The sequence below is a fragment of the Microcaecilia unicolor genome, chromosome 9 (genome assembly GCF_901765095.1).
Source record: "Microcaecilia unicolor chromosome 9, aMicUni1.1, whole genome shotgun sequence".
Lineage (NCBI taxonomy): Eukaryota > Metazoa > Chordata > Amphibia > Gymnophiona > Siphonopidae > Microcaecilia > Microcaecilia unicolor.
In genome coordinates this window covers 35525688-35538954 of record NC_044039.1, presented here as the reverse complement: position 1 = coordinate 35538954, position 13267 = coordinate 35525688, and positions in this window count along the sequence as shown.

Sequence of the window (13267 nt, the reverse complement as noted above, 5' to 3'; positions counted from 1 at the left end):
AATCTTACCAAATTGATTTAGCTCCTTTACTAGATTTGGAAGGGTCAGTATAGGATTCATAACAAAAAAGAGGATGTCATCAGCAAATAGGGCCAACTTATGTTCTCTGCCAGCTACTGTAATTCCTTTTACATCTCTCATCTCCCTTATCTTTTGTGCAAATGGTTCAATCGCCAACGCAAATAATAAGGGAGACAACGGGCAGCCTTGCCTTGTCCCCCTCTTTAATTGAAAAGCTTCCGAATATCCCCCATTCACCTTAATCCGCGCTATGGGTCTCTCATATAGTCGTTGTAATCATCCTATCAAGCCCTCCCCAAATCCCAGATGTTTCATGACCTCCCAAAGATAAGACCACTCCACCCTGTCGAAGGCCTTTTCGGCGTCTGTACTTAACAATACCAAAGGCCTCCCTCGCTGTTGGGCCTCCCAGACAAGATGGAGTGCCCTACGTATATTATCAGCCACCTGTCTCCCCTCCACAAACCCTGATTGATCTGGGTGTATCAACCTTGGTAGTATCCCCCCCACCCTGTTTGCAAGGACTTTGGATAAAATCTTGACATCTAAATTGATTAATGAAATTGGTCTATATGACCCACAGACTGATGGATCCTTGCCTGGCTTCAGTATTAATGATATACCCGCTTCGTGCATACTGGTTGGGAGTGAGCAACCTCGAAAGCATGCATTACCCACTCTCATTAATAGGGGACCCACCTCTCCAGCAAATATCTTGTAAAACTTGGCAGAATACCCATCCACCCCCGGGGCTTTCCCCCCTTTAAGCCCTTTGATGACCTGTTAATTTCTTCTATATGGAAGGGAGCCTCTAATTTTGCGCAATCAACCTCCGATAGCTTAGGCAGATGAAGATGACGCAGTACTCTTCTGATTTCGTCTTTTTCAACACCTAATTCACTAGTATACAATGTTTGATAAAATTGCAGAAATTGATCCCTGATATCCTTGTCTTTATACAACAGCTGATCACCCTGTCCCTTAATTTTTGTGATCAGAGAGTCTCGCTGTCTGTGGCGCAAACAATTAGCTAACATCTTCCCCGATTTATTCCCAAACTCAAAGAACTTTTGCTGGAGGCGCTTTCGCATAAACTCCACCCTGTCTACTTGTTTTTGATCCAGGACCCCCCCCCTCCACTTGCGAACCTCCCGCAGCTCCTCCTCCGTACCCCCCTCATGATGTCGGTGTTCCCAATATGCTAACCTCTCCCTGGCCTCCAGTTCCTTAGCCTCCCTTTCTCGCTTTTTCCTAGCCCCTCATTTAATTAGGTGCCCCCATATTACTGCCTTTAAAGCATCCCATAATGTTCCCTCTGAAACTACCCCTACATCATTTGTATTACAGTAATCTTTAATCACCTTACGGATGTCCTCACATACCTTTTTCTCTCCTAAAAGCCCCTCGTTGAGTCGCCAATATCGCTGTCTATCCTCTACTCCCAACCCTTTCAGGTCTATTTCCACTGGGGCATGATCTGAGATGGAAATAGATCCCACATCTGCATCCTTAATATGTTCCCAGAATGAACGGCTACACCAGATCATATCAATCCTCGTATAGGAGCATTGAGAATGCGAAAAGAATGTATAAGCCTTCTGAGTCGGGTGCAAAAGTCTCCACACCTCCAGTAAATCCAGTGTCGAGGTAAGCGACTTCAGTCTCCGAGCATGGGACATACGTGGAGTGGTGGACCCCTTTGAATGATCACTGGAAGTATTCCAAATGTTAAAATCTCCCCCCATAATCATTCCCCCCCTTTGAAAGTGAAGGAGCTCTTCCTTAATATGTGCAAAGAACTCTCCCTGTCCTGAATTGGGTGCATAAATATTTGCTATGGTCACAGCTATTCCATGCAGTCGCCCTCTAATTGCTAAGCATCGTCCCAAATCATCTCTATAGATGTATTCAATTTCAAATGCAACCCCTCGTCGAATATAGATGGCTAATCCACCTACTTTACCCCCTCGTTTATCAAAGTGCATTATACATTCACTATATGCCCTCTGGTTTAAAAGATGGGCTTCCCTGCGCCTAATATGTGTCTCCTGCAGCAGGGCTATATCCCAGCCACTTCTCCGTAGTTCCCGAAACACCAAATTTCTTTTCCTTTGTGAATTTAACCCATTCACGTTCCAAGACCCCACCCTCAACCCTCCCCGTCCCTGTCCCACCCCCCTTTGTTGCTGAGCGGTGTTGCTATCCGCCAGCTTAGAGACCTGAGGAAATAACCCCTTGCCAGAGCTGTTGCCCACAAACCTCTCTGTTTCTCCTTCCCCCCCTCCCCTAAAACCTTTCGTTCCCCAGCCTCCAACATACAACAAAACTCTTTCACATATCAAAACAGTGCAGTGCAGTGAACAACCAACATTTCAACTCAAAACAGATTATTTCAAATAAGAGCTCGCCTTGTGGCCTTTCTGGGCCTCATGCAGCTTGAAACTTTATCAAACTAGAACCGGCAGTCTCACATACTTCCCTTCAGGGCACTCTTTCCTTTTCAGGCCTCTGGGAACCAGATTTTTTACTAGGTCCCGCCTTCTGCCAAGAAGTTCCTCTTCGTCCATTAGCTGCGGAGCCTGGGTTCCCTGTCTCGTCCTCTGGGGGCATGTTAGTACATCCCAGCTCTTTCAAACATCTCCACGCTTCCTTCAATGTAACCACTCGCCTCGTCTGGCCCTCCACTGTGAATTGGAGGCCGAAAGGGAACACCCAGCGATATCTGTAATTTGACTGTTGAAGGTATTTGGTCAGATCCCGAAACTCCCTTCTTCTTTGCAGCGTCCCCAGAGCCAGATCCTGGAACACTAGTACTTTTTGATTGTCCCACGGGATCTCTCCCAGCTTGCGTGCTTTGCGCCAAATCATGTCTTTAATCCGATAGTCCTTAAAGCATACCACTATATCTCTGGGCTGCTTATCTCTTTGAGGTCCCAGGCTCCTGTGCGCTCTGTCCAGCAATATCACAGTTTCATCACCGGGTATTGGTGCCCCCTCAGCCGCTGCCATAATAGTTGCACAGATTTCTTTAACAACTCTGGCACAGTCCATATTCTCATCCGTTTCAGGGACCCCTTTAAATCTTAAATTGTTCCTCCTGGACCTATTCTCTAAGTCCTCAAGGTCCAGTTGCATTTTTTCTTTTTCTGCACGCAGTGTTTTAACTTCAGATTGTAGTTCCACTATGTCCCCTTCCACGTGCTCCAGCACCTCCTCTGCCTGCTCCACCCTGGATCCGATATCTCTCACCTCCTTTTGGATATCAGCCACTGCTTCTTTAATCGTTTTCCGCACTGCCGCCATCTCTGCTTTAAGCGCTTTGAACCATCGCGTTACCTCCTGCTTGGATAGCTCGGATTCGCTTTCCTGCTGCTCCATCAACCCCTCTGTCTCGGAGCCCGAGTCCGCATCCGCCATTTTGTCTTTTGTTTTGCGCGGTGTGTGGCTTGAAGTCACCGCTCCGTCCCGCTGATCCGCTACAAATTTAAATTTTTCCAGGCGTTTGCGGGTCGCCATCGGTCCCCGATCTCTGCCGCTCAATTTTGCGGTTGCGATCGCGGTATTTGTGGGGGAATTCACTGTTTTCTCCGCTGCTCCGACAGAGCTTAAAACTTAGGCAGCCATCTCTGCCGATGACGTCACTTCCTCCTTCAATGCCTTCTTAAAAAGTTACTAATCCCATATCTTTCTAATTTGAATGGAAAGTGCATTCCAAATGGCAGGGGCTTGATAAACAAAACTTGAGGAAAAAATTAGTTTATATCTCAGTTTGCTAGGATTTGGGAAATGTAACAGCATAGAACCCCGAAGATGTCTTTCTTTAGGTGAAATCTGAATCCACTCAGACAGATATGCGGGTACCAATTTATAAAGGACTTTAAAAACCATCGTACATACTTTAACATGAATTCAAGATTTGATTGGTAACCAGTGCAGGTCTATCATTAATGGAGTAACTGTCATATTTGTGGGCTGAAAATATTAGCTGTGCTACAGTATTTTGAATTGTTTGGGTTTTCTTAATTCTTTTGGCAACCTGTATATATAATATTGCTGTAAACGTGTATCAATAGAAGCACGCTTTGAACCACCAATCAAAAAACAGAGTATCTAACAGATTATGAATTCTCCTTAGTTTTTTCAACAGGAGAAAAAGATTTGTGATTCAGAGAACTGGATAGTGTTATCCGTAGAGTTTTGATGTTATCCTTGAACGAAAAATTCTAACCACTTAATTTCAGGATATTGTCATTACACAGGCCCTGATAAAACATAAGTAATGCCATACTGGGAAAAAACCAAAGGCCCATCAAGCCCAGCATCCTGTCCCCGACAGCGGCCAATCCAAGTCAAGGGCACCTGGCAGCTTCCCAAACGTACAAACATTCTATACACGTTATTCCCGAAATTGTGGATTTTTCCCATGTCCATTTAGTAGCAGTCTGTGGCCCTGTTAACTAAGCCGCACTGTTTGCACGCTAGTGTTCTTAGCAAGTGCTAATGCTAGAGACACCCATAGGAATATATGGGTGTCTCTAGCATTAGTGTGTGCTAAAAACGCTAGTGTGGCTTAGTAAACAGGTCCCTTAGTTTTTTCTTTGCTAAGTTTCAAGCAGTGCTTCCATATCCATAGCTCAATAAGCTGAACACAGTCTCTTATCTTACATTTATTTATTTATTGGGATTTATTAACTGCCTCTATGAAGAAATTCACCCAAGGCGGTGCACAATAGGTACAGTTTAATATAAAACTTATAATTTTTTAACAGCGAAACAATAGTAAAATAACCAAGAATAAACATAAATACAATAAATGAGGTAAACTTGAAAACAGTAAATTCAAACCTAATAATAGAACTACTGTGAAACAGTATCAAAAATATACACATTTAACAACACTGGAATTTAAATACCAGAGATACAATACAATGTTAGCATAATACTAATGATACACCTACTAAGCATGCACTACAACATTCAACTAACATAGATACGATGCTAAAGATTTTCTACAATACAGCTTACCATGTAGCTGAGGGACCCCAAGATCAGATATATGATGGGAACAAGATGCATGTTACAGAGTCAGTTGGGATAACTTGATGGTTAGTTAAACTCAAGGCAAGTTTGTTGTATAGTTAAGCAAGAGATAAGGAACTGATCTAAGTTACAGTGTGTGTAGCAAGCTAGTCCAGGTGCAGAATGGGTGTATAGTCAGTCACCCTATGTATTAAAGCCTTGGGACAAGAGCCAGGCTTTCACCTGCTTCCTGAAGTAGAGGCAGTTTCAATTTATATGTAGCACTTCTGGGAGTAAATTCCAGAGCAGGGGCGGGGGGGGGGGGGGGCCGGCTACTCCTGAGAAGGCTCACTGGTGGGTATCAAATTGTATAGTTTCTTTTGATGAGGGCACAGATAGTGATGATCCTTGAGAAGACCTTAGAGGTCTGAATGGTGTGTAAAGGGCTAACCTATTCTTTAAGTACTTTGGTCCATTTTGACCTTGAAAATCAATGCAGAGTTTTAAATTTAACCCTGTAAGGTACTGGTAGCTAGTGTAGCTTTTGCAGGAAGAGTGTGATGTGGTCACACCACTTGCAGCCTTCTATCAGTTGTGCTGCAGCATTCTGAATTAGTTGGAGCTGATACAAACTTTTTTTGGTTGGCCAGTGTACATGGCATTACAATAGTCTAGTCATAATGCATAGACCACTATGGTCAGACTCATCTTTTTCAATATATGGAGAGAGATTTTTGTAGCTGCCGTAGGTGATAGAGACAACTTTTGAAGGTTGTTTGAATTTGTGGGATCAGAGAGAGTGATGAGTCTAGCAGTATCCCAAGATTCCTGACCTGTTATTTTAGGGGGAGTTCATACTTCCCAAAAGGTATTTTGAAGTCGGTATTTGCCCACTTGTGTTTGGTACCCAAAGAATCTCTGTTTTGTTTGGGTTCAGGCAAAGTTTGTTATTTGCCTATTCCTGAGTTACGGTTAGGCAGGTTTACTCAGAGCTGTCGGTAGATCTGGTTCAGCTGGTATGAGTATTTGCACATCATCAACATAGATGTAGAATTTTGTGTCCATTGACCGAAGCAGCTCAGCCAGAGGCTTCAGGTAGATATTAAATAAAATGGGAGTCAGTATAGATCCCTGTGGCACCCCACAATCCAGTGCCCAAGGTGATGATGTGCTGTTGCTGAACAGAACTGATTGTTGTTTGATTTGAACCAAGTCACTACTGTGCCACTGTTACCTGTTTCTGCCAGTCTTGTAAGCATGATACTATGATCCACGGTGTCAAAGGCTGCCGAGAAATCGAGCAACACTAATATCGAGGCAGATCCCCTGTCACTGTTTCTGTGCAGATCATCAGGAAGGGACACAAGAACTGTCTCTGTTCCATACCCAGGTCTGAAGCCAGATTGATATGGGTCTAGCCCAGGGGTAGGCAACTCCGGTCCTCGAGAGCCGCAGGCAGGTCAGGTTTTCAGGATATCCACAATGAATATGCAGGAGATAGATTTGCAAGCACTGCCTCCATGGTATGCAAATCTATCTCATGCATATTCATTGTGGATATCCTGAAAACCTGACCTGCCTGCGGCTCTCGAGGACCACAGTTGCCTGCCCCTGGTCTAGCCAATTACTTTCATTGAGCTGACTGCAGACTGTTCATTCTATAAGTTTTCTAAATTGCAGTAACGTGGTAGTGGGGTTCACTCAAATATATTACTGTTATTATCACCACTATCGAGTAAGAATGAGTATATATTAAACATAGACAGTTTTTTTTTATTAACGGAGGAAAACAGCCTCAAAGTACCAAGGTTTATACTAGTCCCTTTCGGAACGAAATCAATCCCGTTTGTCGACTACTCGATCTTAACTGGGATTTATTATTTATCATAGGCTGAAAAATCTCCTTAGTTATGAGTAAGGTCGTCACTTGGATCACTTTACTAATGATCTTATTAGCATATAGTCCATCTCCCGTGCTGATTTGTCAATATCACAATAGATATAGCTTATAACTTAGCTTATATTATGCTCCCAAGTGGGGTCCACGGTTGCCTCATACAGATCTCCCCTGACCTACGGTGGCCAGCGTTTCGCTGTGCTGTAGATCAGATTAATAGCTGCTTCAGGGTCCTAACGGGGAATAGATCTGTGAAAGCTGCTCCAGCTCGGCAAACTGGCTTTCACATATCTATTCCCCGCTAGGACCCTGAAGCATGTTTGCATATCTGATCTTAAGGTTTTTCTCTCATTTTTTTTTGTCTGTGGGAGAACAGTTGGATGAATGTACCTAGGGCAGCACAATTTGTGTATGTGGGGGACTGGGGGGGGGGGGGGGGGGGTCGGTTAGCAACCATTCAGAAGTCCTCATCCTAAACAAGTCAACATGACTGGCATGGGGCTTTAAGTATCTGTGTGTGTTAAAGGCCTGCTGTGTCTCACACACACAGAAACAGGAAGAAAAATGAGCACATCTTCCTGCATTCTACCTTCCCCATTCCTTTTCCCTGCACCTACAAGTATACCTGCTATGAAACCTAAGCACATCATTTTAACTGTGGATGGAGCACAATTTTTAGTCTGGGGAATTCATGCAGGTAACTGCTTAGTTACCTGGGCAAATTCCTTTGAAAACTGTCTCCTTTGGCACCAAAGAAAAGAAAATGACATTTTACGTTGCTTTTTCAATGCAATACAGCACTTACATCTTTCTAGATGTTTACCCCAAAACATGGTCTGAAAAATCTCTTTGGCCTTTAGTCTCACTCTTTATAGCAGCAAATGTTTTCCTTTTGGGTTGTTCATCCTTGGCACCTTTATTTTAGCATGCTTTCTGTAAATCTTATTTTCAGGCTAAAAATTTCTTTTTGACACAACTAAATGCACAATCTTGAAATGCCTGTTGGGTTCCTGTTTTTATTTTATTATTTGTACATAATACAAATACTAGAGCAGAAGCATCCAAATCTTTACAGCAGTGGGCATACATATTCAGAAATCCATATGTGTGTGGGTTGCATTTTCTTTTTTTATAGTAAGCCACATGATCAGAAATTCATATATATGCAGGCAGTACGAATTATGACTTTATAACTACCACTTAGCTTTGTAATGCTTTAAAACCACGTGTGCTGGGTAATTAGATAATGTTTGCTTGCTTAAAATCTCAAGTTGGCCAGAAGCTGGTGACCTCTGCACTAGAAAAATGATTGTTAACACTGCATAAAGGGGTTCTTTTACTAAGCCGCAGTAACAAATGGACTTAGAGCACCCGAATGTGGGTCATTCCCACATGCCAAGGCCATTTTTACTGCAGCCGCAAAAAAATCCAGATTTTCTATTTATTTAACTAATTGCTGTGCGTTAATGTTACCATTTTTAAAAATTACCAAGGGAGTACTTACCACAACCTATTTTGTAGGCAATAAGGGCTCTGTGCCAACCAGTTAGTGTACGGAAATGTAGATGTGCTAACTGGTTAGCAGAAGAATGCCCATTCTCTGCCCCTGACATGCCCACTAAAAAAATACAAAAAAAATTCATATTCTATATTCAGTAAGCCAGTAAGTGAGAAAGACAGATAGCTGTGTTTGTATTTATTTATTTAATTGGATTTTTTGCTCTCACCTTTTTCAGTGGTAGCTCAAGGAAGGTGAGTTACATTCAGGTACACTAGGTATTTCCCTGTCCCTGGAGGGCTCACAAGTTTGTACCTGAGGCAATAGAGAGTTAAGTGACTTGCCCAAGATCACAAGGAGCAGCAGTGGGATTTGAAGTGGGCACTGCTGGATATCATGACTGGTACTCTAACCACTAGGCTACTCCTCCACTCCAATGGAAGCAGTTAGCACACACACATCTCAAAATTACTGTGGAACACATCAGCTCATCCCATTAGGCTTTTTTTTGTTGTTGTTGTTGTGTTAAAAAAATAAGAAAAAGGCAAAAAATCTGCTTACTGTTATCAAGTACACAGACAAGAAAGCAGACTATGTAGCAAACACACACACAAAAAAAGGAAGAAAGCTTTATTAGAAACAATACCCGACGTGGCCACGTTTTGCCCTCAGGCTGCGTCAGGGGTAAAACTAAAAAAGGGGAAAACAAAATGTACTCCTTTGAATAAAGCTAAACTTGATCAGAGCTTGCCACCGAATGGCCTAGTGGTTAGGGTGGTGGACTTTGGTCCTGAGGAACTGAGTTCGATTCCCACTTCAAGCACAGGCAGTTCCTTGTGACTCTGGGCAAGTCACTTAACCCTCCATTGCCCCATGTAAGCCACATTGAGCCTGCCATGAGTGGGAAAAGCACAGGGTACAAATGTAACAAATAATATAAAGACTCCTTTTATGAAGTGACTGCAAAGAAGCCTATTCAATTCCCATGGGCTTCTTCGCATTTGGCACACGCTAATCAGTAGCACCACTTTGTAAAAGGAGCCCTAAGGGTAAACAAACCAACATTATTACCTGCCACACCTTAACAGTGAAATTTTGTGATATTTTGCTTAGGAAAGCTTACAGGGAAATGAGCTGAAAACTACCACCGATTGTCAAAAACATTGTTTTTCTGCTAGGATGTCTTCTTAAAAATAGATTCAATTCCCGAACGGCAGCAAGTGTGTATATGGCAACTTTCTCACCTGCTTGATGGCCGCCGTTGGCTTACCTTTTCTAAACTCATGGATAAATATTTTTTAAACTCCAGACACTTTTACCAATGAATTCAATTACAACACTACCTTCAATCTTATCTGAAGCAGTGGCGTAGCTACGTGGGGCCTGAGGGGGCCTGGGCCCCCGTAGATTTGGCTCTGGCTCCCCTGGCGACGATCCCCTTGAACCCCCATCCCGCCACCAACCCCCCCCCCCCCCCCGCCGCATCAGATACCTCGTTTGCTGCAGCAGAAGAGAGTCTTCTTTAGTTCAGCGCCGGAGTAATGCCTTCATTCAAGGAAGTTCCTGCTGTGATCAGCTGTTTCTGACGCCTTACGTCCTGCACGTAAGGCGTCAGAAACAGCTGATCACAGCAAGAACTTCCTTGAACGAAGGCGTTACTCCGGCGCTGAACTAAAGAAGATTCTCTTCGGCTGCAGCAAATGAGGTATCTGATGCGGCGGTGGGGCGGGCGGCAACGGCGGCAGGGGAGGGTTGGTGGCGGGAGGGGGGGTCCAATTTGGTGGCTGCGGCGGCTGAGGGTGCGACGGCGGGGGGGGGGGGGGAAGCTAAACAGTGCCCCCCACCTCGGGCTCTGGCCCCCCCTCCCTGCGAGGTCTGGCTACGCCCATAATGAAGACCAAGACAATCATCATCCCGACTACGTCGACCTCTGCAAACACCTTGTTTCTTAAAAAGGTTCTGCATAGATATGTTATAAATAATTCCAGAAGGTGACTGGAAAAAGTTTGGGAATTAAACATCAATTGACAATTGTCATCACAATGTTGGGAACTTTTTTGGACTAGTATATCTAAAGCTACTAGATCTGCTTCACTGACTCAATTTATAAACTTTGTCAGCAATGGAGTTATTTGGACTCCTGTTAAACTTGCTAAAATGTCCACATCTGCATTAGATGTTTGTTGGTCTTGTAAATCTGAAAAGGGCCCTTTTTGGACCAAAGTTTGGTGTACTATTTCTCAGATATTTGCCTTAACTGAGCCCCTTTCCTTTGGTTTGTTAACTGCACATCCTACGCTATTTCCACAATCGTTGCTTGGACTTGGAGATCATAGTAGATTATTTGATATACTTCTTTTGCTTGCTATTCAAATGATATTATTCTCTAGTGCTGTTGATTATAATACATGATAGAATACTGTCTGTTTAACTGCTATGAAAGGCTTTAGCTGAAAAATGTATACTTTGGTTAAATATGATGGGATATGGGTTTCGATACATTCCTACTGCAGCTGATTAGAATTTTTATACTGTCTTGTATATCATTAATATGATAAATATATTTTCTGGCATTGTATTTGGCTGTTGTACTATTTCTTTTATCTTTTTTTGTCATAAAGAAAATTCAATAAAACTAAATTGAACTACAAAAAAACCCAAAAAACAACGGATTGAACTTGAACTAAAAACTCTGCAGCTCCGTATGACCCTGGGCAAGTCACTTAGCCCTCCATTGCCCCAAGTACAATATTGCCCCAGGTACAGTCTGCAGTCAACTCAATAACTGGCTAATTGACAGTAATTGGCTAGACCCATGTCAATCTGGATTCAGATCTGGGTACAGAACAGAGACAGTTCTTCTGTCCCTTCTTGATGACCTGCACAGGGGATCTGCCTCGACATTAGTGATGCTTGATTTCTCGGCAGCCTTCAACACCGTGGATCATAATATCATGCTTACAAGACTGGCAGAAACAGGTATCAGTGGCACAGAAGTTACTTGGTTCAAATCCTATCTGCCAGATAGATAGCAATCAGTTCTGTTCAGCAATAGCACATCATCACCTTGGGCACTGGACTGTAGGGTGCCACAGGCATCTATACTGTCTCCTATTTTAGTCAATATCTACCTCAAGCCTGTGGCTGAGCAGCTTCGGTCAATGGACGCAAAATTTTACATCTATGCTGATGATGTGCAACTATTCGTACCCACTGACCCAGATCTACCCACAGCTCTGAGTAAACTGACTGCCTGCCTAACCACAACTCAGAAATGGGCAAACAACAATGAACTTTGCCTGAACCAAATAAAACAGAGATTGTTTGAGTACCAAACACAAGTGGACAAATACTCGACTTCAAAATACCTTTTGGGAAGAATGAACTCCCCCTAAAATCACAGGTCAGGAATCTTGGGATACGGCTAGACTCAACACTCACTCTGATCCCACAAATTCAATATTTATGGCAGCTACAAAATCTCTAAAAAGATGAGTCTAACCACAGTGGTCCATACCATAACATCATGACTAGACTACTGTAATGCCCTGTACACCAGCCAAACCAAAAAGAGTTTTTATCAGCTCCAACTAATTCAGAATACCGCAGCATGACTGATGGCGTGACCCAGTGGCGTTCCTGGGGGGGCTGACACCCAGGGCAGATCGCCGATGCGCCCCGCTCCCCGGGTACAGCACCCCCCCCCGGAACAGCGTGACGCCCCCCCGGCAAAAGGCCCCCCCCCCCCCGGGTGCACACCGCTGGGGGGGGGGGTGCTGCGCGCCTGCCGGCTCTTCCATTTCATGCTCCCTTTGCCCCGGAACAGGAAGTAACCTGTTCCGGGGCAGAGGGAGCATGAAAACGAAGAGCCGGCAGGCATGCGGCACCCCCCCCCACCGGCGAGCACCCGGGCTGGACCGCCCCCCCCCCTTGGTACACCACTGGCGTGACCTCATTACACCCTTCCTGCAAATACTGCACTGGCCATCAGTACCTTATAGGGCTAAATTTAAAACACTATGTTTGATTTTCAAGGTCCTCAGACAAAATGGGCTAGAGTACTTAAAGAATAAGTTAGCCCTTTACACACCTTTAAGACCTCTAAGGTCCTCTCAAAGATCATCACAATCTGTACCCTCATCAAAACAAATTGTAGGATGTGATACCTGCCAGCGAGCCTTCTCAGGAGTATCGAGGCAGTTCTTCTGTCCCTCCTTGATGACCTGCACAGGGGATCTGCCTCAACATTAGTGATGCTTGATTTCTCGGCAGCCTTCGACACTGTGGATCATAATATCATGCTTACAATTTACTCCCAGAGAGGCTACATATAACTGGAGACTACCTCTACTTCAGGAAGCAGGTGAAAGCCTGGCTCTTCTCCCAAGCCTTTAATACATAGGGTGACTGACTATACACCTATTCTGCACTTGTAACTTACACCAGCTCCTTATATCTTGCTTAACAATACAACAAACTTGCCTTGAGTTTAACTAACCATCAAATTATGCCAACTTACTCTGTACCACACATCTTGTTCCCATCATATATCTGTTCTTGATCCCTCAGCTACATGGTAAGCCCTAGTGTAGAAAATATTTAGCATCATGTTAGTAGAATGTTCTTGTGTACTTATTAGGTGTATTATTAGTATTATGCTAACATTGTATTATATCTCTGGTATCTGAATGCCACTGCTGTTAAATGTGAATATTTTTGATACTGTTTCACGGTAGTTCTATTATTAGGTTTCAATTTACTGTTTTAAAGTTTACCTCATTTATTGTATTTATGTTTATTCTTGGTTATTTTACTAATGTGCTGTTAACAAG